The 12,181-nt window shown below is 44.7% G+C and overlaps 1 pseudogene; it reads right to left on the bottom strand.

The window, feature by feature from the left end:
* Positions 1–251: 251 nt before the first annotated feature.
* LOC146796494 (melanin-concentrating hormone receptor 1 pseudogene) lies at positions 252–1,226 on the bottom strand (annotated as a pseudogene).
* Between the last annotated feature and the right edge of the window lie 10,955 nt (positions 1,227–12,181).

Genomic DNA, 12,181 nt, shown 5'->3' with positions numbered 1-12,181 from the left:
GGACCATATGTGTAAGTACAAGGCTGAAGAGCATGAATAGATAGAAATGATAATGACTCCCATATAAGAATGCCAATGATGGCAGCCATTTACAGCGACCTTTGTCAATGCAAGCCATCTCTGCAGTCCTCTTGAGATATTGAGTTTGCCAGAGAAGGCTTTGATGTAGGGTGCATCTATGAAGAGGTTTGTGCTGAAGACATGGACTGTCGTTAACCTTCTCTGGCTGATATCAAGCACACCGTCTTGGCCTAATTCTCCACAGACACAGGAGTAAGGCGCAGCAGGGCTTGTCCTCTTCCAAGTGGTGGACCATTGTGAAGCCGGTTTGGAACAAGGCTTTGGGGAATATCCTCGACAGGTTTCACAGCGACAATAAACCTTCGCCTGAAGGAGGCACACAGGATTATGTAAATAAAGGGATTTAAACAACTGTTGGCATAGCCCAAGCTGATTGCCACGCAGTACGCATAGTAGAAAGACAAGGTTGGCTGGTCCATTGTCAACTGAACCAATTGGAGGAGGTAGAAAGGAGCCCAGCAAATGAAAAAGACGAGGCATATGGTGATGGCTATGCGGGTGACTTTCTTTGTCCGTAATCTAACACTCCGATGGGCAAATACAGCCTCCGTTGTAGACATTTTCAATAGGATCTGTCTATAAGCCACTGAGATCATTGTGAAGGGGATAGCAAAAGCAAGAAAGAACTGGTATAAGGTATACCAGTATATGTCACTCTCCTGATTGGGCAGACGAAGACCACATCCCAGAACTGCCCCGGGTAGCGGTATCAGCCTAGCATACATCCACACTGGAGTAATGCTTAGTAAAGACAACAGCCACAAAACACAAATCACTCCTACAGCAAACAGAGGCTTTCTGTACTTTGCCGATGTGAAGGGGTAGACGGTGGCCAAGTAGCGGTCAATGGCCATCGCAGTCAGTATGTAGGTGCTGGTGAACTGACTGTTGGTATCCACGGCTGTGATGATGGTGCACATGGTCTCTCCAAAATGCCAAACACCGTTTCCAAGAAGCTGATGGATGAGGAAGGGCATCCCAAGAAGGAACAGCATGTCCACGACTGAGAGGTTGATGATGAAGATGTCGGGGACACTGCTGCTGCTGGTGCCACACTGTAATTTTGATTTCTTGCAAACAGTGCAGAAAACGATGCCGTTGCCTATGATCCCCAGTAAACAGATGATGCCAAACACTATTGGCATTATAAAGTGTGTATAGGTGGCACTGCTGATGTTATCTGCAAAGGCAAAACAAGGGAGTGAGGACAGCCACTTGATATAACATGCATATATAAAGAGGCCCACCTATTGGAAGCAATGAAATACAAAGACATGCATATATTCAGTGTAAATTGGATGGGTGCAATACAGCCCAAAAGCACTGACGTGATTTCAGATATGCAAACCATCGTTTTATAAATTAATTGAGGTGAGAGAAAAAACCTTAGCATGCTAAAGGCACAACTAAGATAATTAATTAATTAAACTTAATGGAGTGTGGCCTAAATTGATTAATTTCTGAGAAACATTAATGTCTGTCAGTGTATTACTAGCATTCTTATCAGTGTTATTCAAGAACTGGTGTAGCCACGCAGGATGATGGACCTTTCGCATCCTCCCAAATAATCTTTGATTCACTTTACCAAAACCACCCGTGATGTCACTGATGATGTCTTCTGCACAGTGGCAGCCACTAGCTGGGGAAATTGGTGAGGCAGCGTGGGAATAAAATCAATAAAAATGTACCTGCAGCCTGACGTCCGCCGCCTCTTCAGACGATAATCACACAGGCTCCCAGAGTCCCCTGCACCAATCCAGATGCTACTCTCATGCTGGTATTACCCAGCAAGAGAGAAGCGTTAGGATTGGGCGGGGCTGGCTGGTTCCACGCTCCAGCAGGGACTAGAAGCCTGAGCTCCGGAGCCTGCCGATATCTCCAAACAACAGCCTGGAAATATCCACATGCCCCTGTCGGTGTGGCCATCCTAAGACGGCTGGCCAAAACTACATGTGCATGGGCAGTACCCCGGGCCCACCACTCCTCCTGCTCCTGATGACCCCACCCTCACAGCTCAGCGGCATCTGTGGTGTAAAATTAAATGATAATTAAGCAGTTTTATTAACTCCTTTATTATCATTTTATTTTACATGCGTTTGCTGGTTCCAGCAGTGGGGCGACGCTCCTCCACCATAATGGAGGAGCTGCCCCTGCTTCTACAGCTCATGTATTAGGTCATGAGCAGTACTTTGGGAGGAGATACGGTTGCATGTTTCTGTGGATGTGATGTTTTTTAAATTATATACTTTGACCTCTAGTAAAAGGAAAAGCTATATGCATATAGCCTTTAGCCTTGCACAGTGGACACTGGGCATAGGTTTCAGCCTTTAGCCATGCCATGCACCCGATACCCCTCTCCTCAGCGCTCGCTGTGCATGGTCCCCAGTCACGCTCAGCAGGTAATGGGGTGCAACAGAGCAGCCTTTAGTCTTGCCTTAGGCCCAGTCTCCTTGACTGTTCCCTCTGCACAGCCTTTAACTGTACATTGCAGGCACAGGGTGTAGCCAAAGGCCACACCTTGCACCCATTCCCTTGCTCCTCAGTGGCCACTGTGTGCATCATTTCCCAGACACCTACATAGAGCACCTCACCCTGAGGACCAGAGTACCATTATGCCTCTGGCTTCAGGCAAGCTAGTGGGCCTGAAGAAGGATTTATGCACTTCAGAACTGCTGTGGGTCTCGTCCAAGAGAAAAAATAAACACCCATTTAGCTGGAAAGTTATTGTGTGGGCTACAGGTTTAGGGAATGCCTTTGGTTCCATGTGGACTCAGGAATTAATAGGCGTCAACTGGAACTGTGCATTGGAGTTCTGACTGCACTGTATTTGCCTGTGGAGCTAGGTAGCTTAGTAGGCCACTGCATGTTTCCCAAACGGGGGAGGATCACAACAACCAGGAGCTGGGGCGTCTGTCGACCTCAGTGTAATCTTGTGGAAAGGTGGAGGGAGATCTGGGTGCCCCTGCCACGCACTGGCTGTTTTTTCTGACATTTATCCTTGGGAATAGTGTGTGATATGTCTCTGTTGCCAAGGATGTTTTCTTTATTATAGCTGTAGCACCTGCAGTGAGGAAAACTATTACTGCTCTTTCTGCATATCCTGGGAAGGCTCAACCACATGCAGCAGGTGAGCTTAACTAAAGTCTACTCAGTAGGACAGGACTCTACCTAGGGCACATTTCATCACTCAGCTGTGCTTCCACAGTGCCAGGAACCCAGACACCACCCTATTGGGTGCCTCGGCACTTGTTGACCCTCTACTTTATATGCAGAGTCCTGCTCAGTAAGACAGTTCTAATTTTCCATGTGCTGCCATGGAGGGTCAAAGGGGACCCTACAGTGACATGCCACACCTCACAAGGGCTCCTAATGTGCTTGGGTGAGGTTTATCTGCCTTTAGGGAACTGTGTCTCCTCCTAAATAAACCAAAATAAAAACCTCCCCCCAACACTAGCCCACTCAGACACATACGAGTTTGTGTGTGGGGATGCCCACTGATGAAGCATGCCACATTGTGTCGGTAAGGGCCTTGCAATTCCCAGTGGTGCTTACCAATTTGGTGCATACAGAGTACCAATATTTGTCTATTTGTGAGTTTAGACTTTTGTTAGGGAGGATGGAAGAATAGGTCTTAAGGCCCTCCCTCCCCTCGTGTGAGATGCCTGTGTGTGTGTGGATCTCCAAAGACGCTCAAACTTTGAAACTTTTCAAGTAGTTCCTCAGTCCTTAAGAATCCGACGTCAATCTTACGTGCGCCTTAAGCCATGCTGAAATCATTTTTATGCTTTCTGCTCCATAATGTAAAATTGCATTCTTTCTTTTTGCCTCTCTACAAATAAAAAAATGTTTCTGTATGAAAATAGTATCTCTGCCACAGGAGTGTTTTATGCTTCTGGCCTTCTTCAGAAAGCCTTTTTAGGTCTGGCCTTAAGACAACATTAGATGTGCCATCAACTTCACGTAATAAAATACATGAATTGAAAATACATAGATGTGCTTGGGGTCTGAAATCTATCCATTATTCTGTTTTACTGTCCTTCCCATTTTGCTTCTTACCACCATAGCATACAGCAGTGGATTGGCACATGTCAGCCATTGCCTCTCTTGCTGTTTCCTCTTCAGGATTCTGGGAGACCACAGCAAGAAATAATTTGGCATCCCCTGTTCGGAGCAGCTTTCCATTTTTTTACCCAAGTTAAGCTAATTCAAGCCCCATGATGCAAAAAAGCATTGCATTTCATGTTAAAGGTTGGGATAACAAAATAGCCAGAAGTGAGAGAGAGAAATTACACTCTTCCAGGGTCCCTTCGGCAGGTGTGTCCCTGGGCATTTGGCCAATTTGCCTATGTCTTAACAATGAGTGCTGATGCCCTACCGGCACTATTACGCCTCCGGAACGTCACTTTTTTGATGTTTCGGTGGTGCAATGTGCCACTGGCATGTTTATAAGGCCACGTAAAGCCACGTTATGTGGAGTTTCATAGCCTTAAAAATATGTACCCCTTTCATGCAGGAAACTGCATGATGGGGCTTTTCATGGGTGTTGCTGTGGGTGCTCTCAGTAACAGCCATGGCTTTTTGACACTGCCCTAGATTTACGAGAATCAGGGAAGGCATAAGTGATGCACAACAAGGGGAAATATCTTCCTTTCTCCTCATTTTTCCTCTTTCTACGTGAGTTGCATTCTGCAGCACACATAGAATGAGGAAAAAGCCTATTGTGATTTTTTTTGTGCAGGAAGGTTTCCCTTCATGCGCAAAAATAATCATCCCCGCAAAGCAGGCGCCCTTGCATCATTCATGCACCGACACAGGGGAAATGGACAAGAATGCACCATATTTATATATACATAGATACAGAGCATCCCTGCCCTTTTCTTTTGCCGTAGGGCAGCACAGCAGCAGGGCCCTACGGCAAAAAACCCATAAATTAGGCCCTGAATTTCTGACCCAAAGCAATTCCATGCATATATGATTGTAGTTTTTTTTTTCATTATAAAGCCTAGATAGTCAAAATCCTTGATGTGGGTCGGCAATCATACACCCAGGGAGAACCTCTTTTTTTCAGGCTTTGTTTAGGGCCTCCTGCCAGGACCGTAGACTTCAGACATTAACAAAGAACTTTAATTCAGAACAGAGGGGCATATTTACAAGGGGATAGCGCCACCAGAACGTCACTTTTAGCGACTTTCCGGTGGCTCTATGCCCTTCTCCATATTTACAAAGTGGCATTAAGCCACTTTTTGTAGCTTAACGCCTCCTTGTAAATACGGCCCCTTTACACGCATCACTTAGCGTGAAAGGGGCATGCAATGGGTGTTGCTGTGGGCGTTCCACTGCAACACCCATTGCTTTTTGACGCTGCCCCAGATTTACAAAGATCTGTAAATCTGAGGCAGCACCAAAAACTAAAGCCATGCAAGAGCAGACATTAGAATGATGAAACGAGAAGAAAAACGTTTATTTGGGCGAGCCAACAAATTAATAGGGAGAACTGAGCCAGAGTCGAGCCAAGAGTGGGCTCTGTCTATAAGAGCCATGCACGAGCTGATCCCTGAAAATATTTGGCATGTAAATCATGTAACAAACATCATGTTAGACTATGGCAAAGACCTTAAAAATTCAAAAAAGAATGTCTTTGACATGCGGAAGTGTTCCACCTTAGTGCATGAGATTGCATCTCTGCTTTGAGAAGCATTTATTAAGAGTGATAGTTTTTAAACAGAAATTGAGACACATTCTTGCACTTGCTGGGATGACGCTATTAGTGAATTAAGGAACAAGTCAGTTGCTATGTGTACCCGATATGCGGCTTAGATTCTTATTATACACAGAGTAACATTATAGTATATTCAATTATACACAGGAGTGGATTTTGTACAGTGCTTATCCTGTACTCACGTTTTTGAAGGTGCTCTGATATGTGATAAAGAAGAACAAGCATTGGCATAGCCAATAGGTCTCGCCTTTGGGACCTTATAAGTATTTAGTTATGCAGCAGGTCCCAAAGGTGAGACCTATTGGGTATGCCAATGCTTGTTTAATAATACTTTCGATGAAAGTTAAAAGCCTTTTCAGCAAGTTCAGGGTAAATTGGCAGGCAGCTCCAAAAAGGTTTGTTATGCTTCATTGACACGTTTTTGGTTAGATCTGTAAATAGTTTCTACAAAGTAAGTTGTATATGCTGTAACCATAATGTAGTTTATAGACCTGACAGCACCAATAATTCAGAATAATTGTACACGCTCCCTGTACATGTTGCTCAAAGAAAATCAGTCCAAAGTATGAGAATGTAAAATCATTACAATCCAGATTCACGTCTCTAAGAAATAGTTTCTTTTCTTTTTTCTTTTCTATTCAGTTCAAGCAGTACACTGAACAATTATGGCACAACATACAATCCTTCAAGCTCAGACTCCTTTTAGTGAAAGGTTTCTACCCAAATACGACATTATAAAACTCGCCGGATACAGTGAGTCCAAAATGTTGAAGAGGGATAACTACAGCATAGTGTACGATAATTTTATGCCAGTACCATCGACCATGTTTGTTCCTTAACAACCACAATATTACAATTGGCGAGAATGTTCAAGCTAAGGAGCAGAACACTTGGAAATTAAGTAGCAGAATGCAATATACTTCCGCCCGAAAGTAATCCATGTACAGGTAATTAGTTACCCAAGCAGTTTCTAAAAACAAAACATAGACTAAAAGTCATTCAACAATAGGCATTTTTTTAAATCCACGGGACCCATGGAGAAATTCCGCTATAAAATATCTTTTAATAAAGAAAAATGAACCCATTTCCCCAAAAGTATTAGGGCTTGGTGTTTTATGAGGTGCAAGAATAAGCAAGTCCACTTGCGATTACAGTCTCAGTCTAGGGAAAAAAACAGAAAATCATTTTAATACATCTACAACACCCGAGTCCATGAATGACAAGGGGTACTTTCATTATAGGATCATGAAAGACGACTGGACCTTGAGTTTTCAGGGTATGCGGTCAAGGGGCAAGTGTAAGCAAACATTATTGACTTAATATTTGTAGCACAAAAGGAAGTTGTACTCTTACTATAAAAGCCACACATATCTAGGAGTAGAGCTTATAAAAATCATAAACCTGTCACAATGAAGCTGCACAATGCACATACGTGATTTTCCTAAATTGTGCAAGTCGCCAGTTTCTAATGTCCAGGACTCAGCGCTTCACAGTGACAAGTGACACTGTACTAAGCGTACTCTACCATAATCAACAGTAATGAAACAGAGTCCTTCCAAAGTCTCCTGACAAACATTTTAATGTTCTACACAATTAACCATCAAATGCCTGAAAAGATGAGCAAACGTAGGCAGGTCAAGAATCAGAAAAATAATTCAAAAACTTCTGAGGAGGCAATAACTTAGGTCCATCGATCAAACCTCGTCAGGTGGCGCACACAAACCCAGTAAAAAGTACCTTGTGCGCTGACCTGGTGCAGGCCTTTCCTGCCCGACTCCCCAGACTTGCATTACTTTATTAAAGTATACTGAATGCATTCTTCAATTTTAACGAGGGAAACATTATAGGGCCACCAATTAGCTCCCCAGATATGACTTCTAAAATAAAAACACTGGTGCAGCATTCCCACCGGGCCCCCGGCTGTCCCAGACCCACCATGAGTAAGGGAAGCCTCGACAATCATGAATGAAACGACGACGAATGAGGTGCCAAGAACTGAAGTCTAGTGCCTTCGGGTTGACAAGTGAAATCCATCCAATTACTCTGGAACTGAAATATTGCATTTTAAAGAGAAAATAATGACCACTGCAAAACAGGTGGCCGGTGTATTTCAATTTGATTAAAAAACACAGCTTCCTTCCCAGCATCTTGAACAGATCACACAAATAGGAATCAACTTACCAAAGGCCATACTGTACGAACAATCCTTTCCACGTGTTGTCAAAACACTACGTTCTCCTAATGCTGTATTATACACAATAACGTTTTAAGATTGTCGAATCTCGGGGCATCCTCAGGTTAAAAGGGATTTTTACACACGCGCTGTTCTAATGTGGGCCATTTAGATGGATAATACATCATCAATAGGACGCTGAATGTTTCTGCCGACACTGGTGGTGATGCAGGGGCACTCTGCACCGTAATGCAAGCAAGGAGCATGCCAGCCCTCGCATTCAGATGGGCAGCACAAGACAACCTTCATTGGAGCGGCGTGGGACCCTCTGAGACCTCTGGGCGCCCATGCCACTGCTCCCGCTGCCCTAAGAGCATCTATGGCCGCCTCTGCTGACATACACCACAAGTCCAGGCGCCGAGCAGTTTATACATCACCAAAACAGCCTTGGTCGACCATAACACAAGCATGTGCTATGCCTTTTTGAATGACACGTTTAGATCCGTCCACATGAAAAAAAATTGTATTCAAACAAAATATGTAAAATGTTCGGGGACTGGTAAACTGTCAGCACCTCAACCAATCGTTAGTGTGCTGATTCAGGTCCTAGTGCTCATTGGCCATGGCGTCCGCACGTGCTGCTGCGTTGGCTGGACGCTGCCAGGGCTGTCCTGGGATTAGACTGTTAGTTGGTGACGGCGCCAGGAGGGGGCGGTGCCGGGTGGTAGAAGTGGTGGGAGGGTGTTGGGTACGTGGTTCGTAGTGAGGTGAGATTAAGTGATGGTTTCATGAAAGTGAAGTTCGCATCATCTGAGGTAAGTTGTTAGCAGTTTGGGTGTGTGAAATATTAATAATTTGCCGTAATTAGCAGAAAGGCTCCCCGCCCCTGTGAATTCACGGATTTGGAGATCTCCTTGGAAAGCTATTACAAAAAAAGCAAGCACAAAACAATTTGGGAGAATTCAAGTCCACGCTTTCATGTGTTTGGAAAGAGAAGTGGGCAACACGTTCAGTGAAGGGGTGAGAGAAACGGAAACGCAGCGCTGGAAATGTAACAAGACGTGCGGCCGAGTGGTGCGCGCGAGGGTCAAAAGCAGACATGGCAGGAGCCACAAGACGTGCGGCCGAGTGGTGCACTTAATGACCCGTGAAAGACAGATGGTGGCTGAGCGCGTGCACGCTCTCGTGAACGCAAGCGCTAGGCCAGCGAGTAGCACTTTGAAAACCCACCTACTAAATGTCTTGCAGACCACCGCATGCGCTGGCTCAGCGAGACCTAAAAAGGAGGCTCTGTGACAAAGTGTTTGCCTAGGATCACACATTTTGGTCTAGCAAGGAGGCAGGGTTTGCTTTCAGATGTCCAGTTTCAAGCTGTGCGAATCAGCCCCTAGATGGGTATCTCTTTCTGACATTGAAGGTGAATGCTGTGTCCTTAATTTTTTTAAGTGAAATTAGCACGTGGGTGACAGGCAGAATTGACATTTTATTTTTGGCAGTTTCGCATAGCGCATACCTTGCCACAGTATACCAGCACTTCACGACAGACAGAGTACTTAACTTTTTTTCTAATAACACAGACAGATTTTTCAAGATTTACAGGATGCAGAGACGAGGCTGGGATTCGAATCTGGTTCCCCGTGTTACATGGTCGGCATTTATAGCCACTAAGCCACATGTTTCCAGGGGAAGCACAGCTCCTCTTGGGCTAGTGCTTCGAGCCTAGCTCAAGCTTTCATTGGCTCGCCCACCTCTAGGTGCATTGAGTAACTGCATCCGCTTGCAGGGGGCTGTTTAGGAGGTCCATGGGAACCCTTGCTCTTTCTTCAAGAATGAGTCCTCAGGAGTAGAACTAGTGGTGGACAATCAGTGCACCTTCTGACGGCCTCTTTGCCTCCTCGCCCATGTCCATGATATGGTGCAAGTGCAGAGGCAAAGTGTTTGCATGTGGCCGCACCTCCATGCAAATGAGTAAAGATGCCCTTAGTATCTCACCAGTCACAGAAAGACCCGCACAAACGTCTAATACCTCTTCTGTAATATCATAGTGCCCCTGGGAGCAGAAAGTGGGCACACACTCCAGTTGCTTCCTGGGGCACTTCATATAAAAAGGGACCCTAATCCTGGGCTTCGTCAATCTGTATTTACACTTTAAAAACAGGAATACCCCCAATTTTAGATGTAAATGCAGGTGTGTTTGTCCGTGCTCACACATACATGTGCCCAAACGCACACTGAAACCGTTAAGAAAAAAAAACTTACATACATGTTTTTAAATATAGTAAAAAGGAAAATTGAGTGACGCTCTGCCTCTCTTTGCCCCCACCTAGCTTCTACATCCGAAGGAAAATGAGGATGAAAGTACTGTCATCGAAAACTGTAAAATACAATAAAAATGCAAATTTTTCTATTCAGTTTCCAAAAAGACTTTCTTCCACATACACCATTGAACAGCACATATTTCGTTACCAATTTTGTGCTGAAGTTTTCGGCTTCCACGTCATAGGAATGGGGTGGGGTCATTGTTTCATTAAGAGGAGGCATGCACACCTGTTCATGCTTACCATACATGGAGAGGTTTGAGTCTGTCTTTGATATCTCCCGAATCCTGTTCGTCACTTCGGCGCTCTCGGATCGAAAATCCATTATTATGACGCACAGTTGCCAAAGTTCGTTGTCACGGGTCAATTAAAAGAATATTTTTAGACTTTAGTTCAACAGTGAGGAAACCCAGCTGTATGTGACAGGATCCTTGCTTGCTTAAATCTTTCTCGGGTAGAAGTGCTGTGCTGTCTGCATAAAACTACCCCACTGCATCTCTGTGCACCACCTCCAGGCTGCAGCGGCAGCATTACAATAAATTAAATTGCCAACCGCTAGCCACAGCAACTCACTCTCATATAATCGCATGGGAGGCCGCCAATGGGAGACGTTCTTCCGCGCGCACCGGTGGGCTGCAGTTTATTAAAATCAGTCAAAAATGTGTTTTTCGTACCAAAGTGAAGCGAGGGCGACTACGTAATAACGGCAATTACCAAGTAATCCGCCAGGCTCGTTTTCACGAAATCTCAAAAGCTCCATTCTAATCACCGGCTAAATTTATACTGAGATTAAAATGGCACAGTGACATTGATATTTCACAGTGAGTGGAAGTCGGATGCAGCTCTTAGGCTCCGATGGCTATTGTTCCTATAAAGGTAGCCGGGAGAGTAACTCTACAACTGAGTTCCCCACCCAGAGTGACTCCCTTGTTCGACACTAATGGGCACTTTTGATGGAAGCTGCCTTTCAGGAGTTCAGGCTGGTAATTGGAGATCACAACAAAGCCGTATGTGTCTAACTATAGCAGTTTTTTGCTAAAAAAAATTAAACACAAGACCCAGCAGAGGTGTGAGTGGTAGGAGGTCAATTTCCCGCCGGAAAATTCTGCTTTTTAGTCTTCAACGGTTGGGACGTTGAGAGAGATTACCTTAAAAGCCTTTTTTCCAGAGCTGATTGCTTGTTCCCGTGTCAGCGGATAGCCTGCTAAAAGCCTGACTTGGAGTTCAGCAGACGAGTTACTCTGTCTCAAATTGGATAAATGTCCTATCTGCCTTACTACAAGTGACATAGGGTATTATGGATTTGCAATCGGGTGGAGGAGATATGTGTCACATTTCCGACAGAGGACCAGATTGACTAATGCTTTGCGCTGGCATTGCGTTATATTCGTAACGCGCACCCCACGCAAAGTGTTATGTTGGGATTGACCATCCCATGCAAATCAGGAATTGCTTTTGATAGTTTCCCAAACAATGCATTGTTGCACCATGCATTGCTTTACCTTACTTTGCCTCAAAGGGGGGGATATTTATGGACGGTGCATGGGAGTTCCCATGTAACCACTCGGGTTTTAATGGAAATACCTATCTACAAACAATTGTAGCCAGGAATTTGCACCAAAATCCTACACCGCCTCGAGAAAGGCTTCAAAAAGGAGAAAGGTTTTCATTTTTCCTAGTTTTTCCTACTTCGCATGTGTGCTACTTTGTACAGCACACATACAACATAGAAAAATTGATAAAATATGGTTTTTGTACTAAAAGGGTCCCCAGGGTACAAAACCTATTCCTTACAGAATGCACACAACCTTGCATTATGGCACAAGGGTGTGTGCATTGGTGCATGGCAGCCAAACGTGCGTCAGCGAAGGGAGGGAGGGAGGAAAGCAG

The sequence above is a fragment of the Triturus cristatus genome, chromosome 10 (assembly GCF_964204655.1).
Source record: "Triturus cristatus chromosome 10, aTriCri1.1, whole genome shotgun sequence".
Lineage (NCBI taxonomy): Eukaryota > Metazoa > Chordata > Amphibia > Caudata > Salamandridae > Triturus > Triturus cristatus.
Note: the sequence above shows the minus strand (reverse complement) of the source record. Positions and strands in the feature narration are given on the sequence as shown.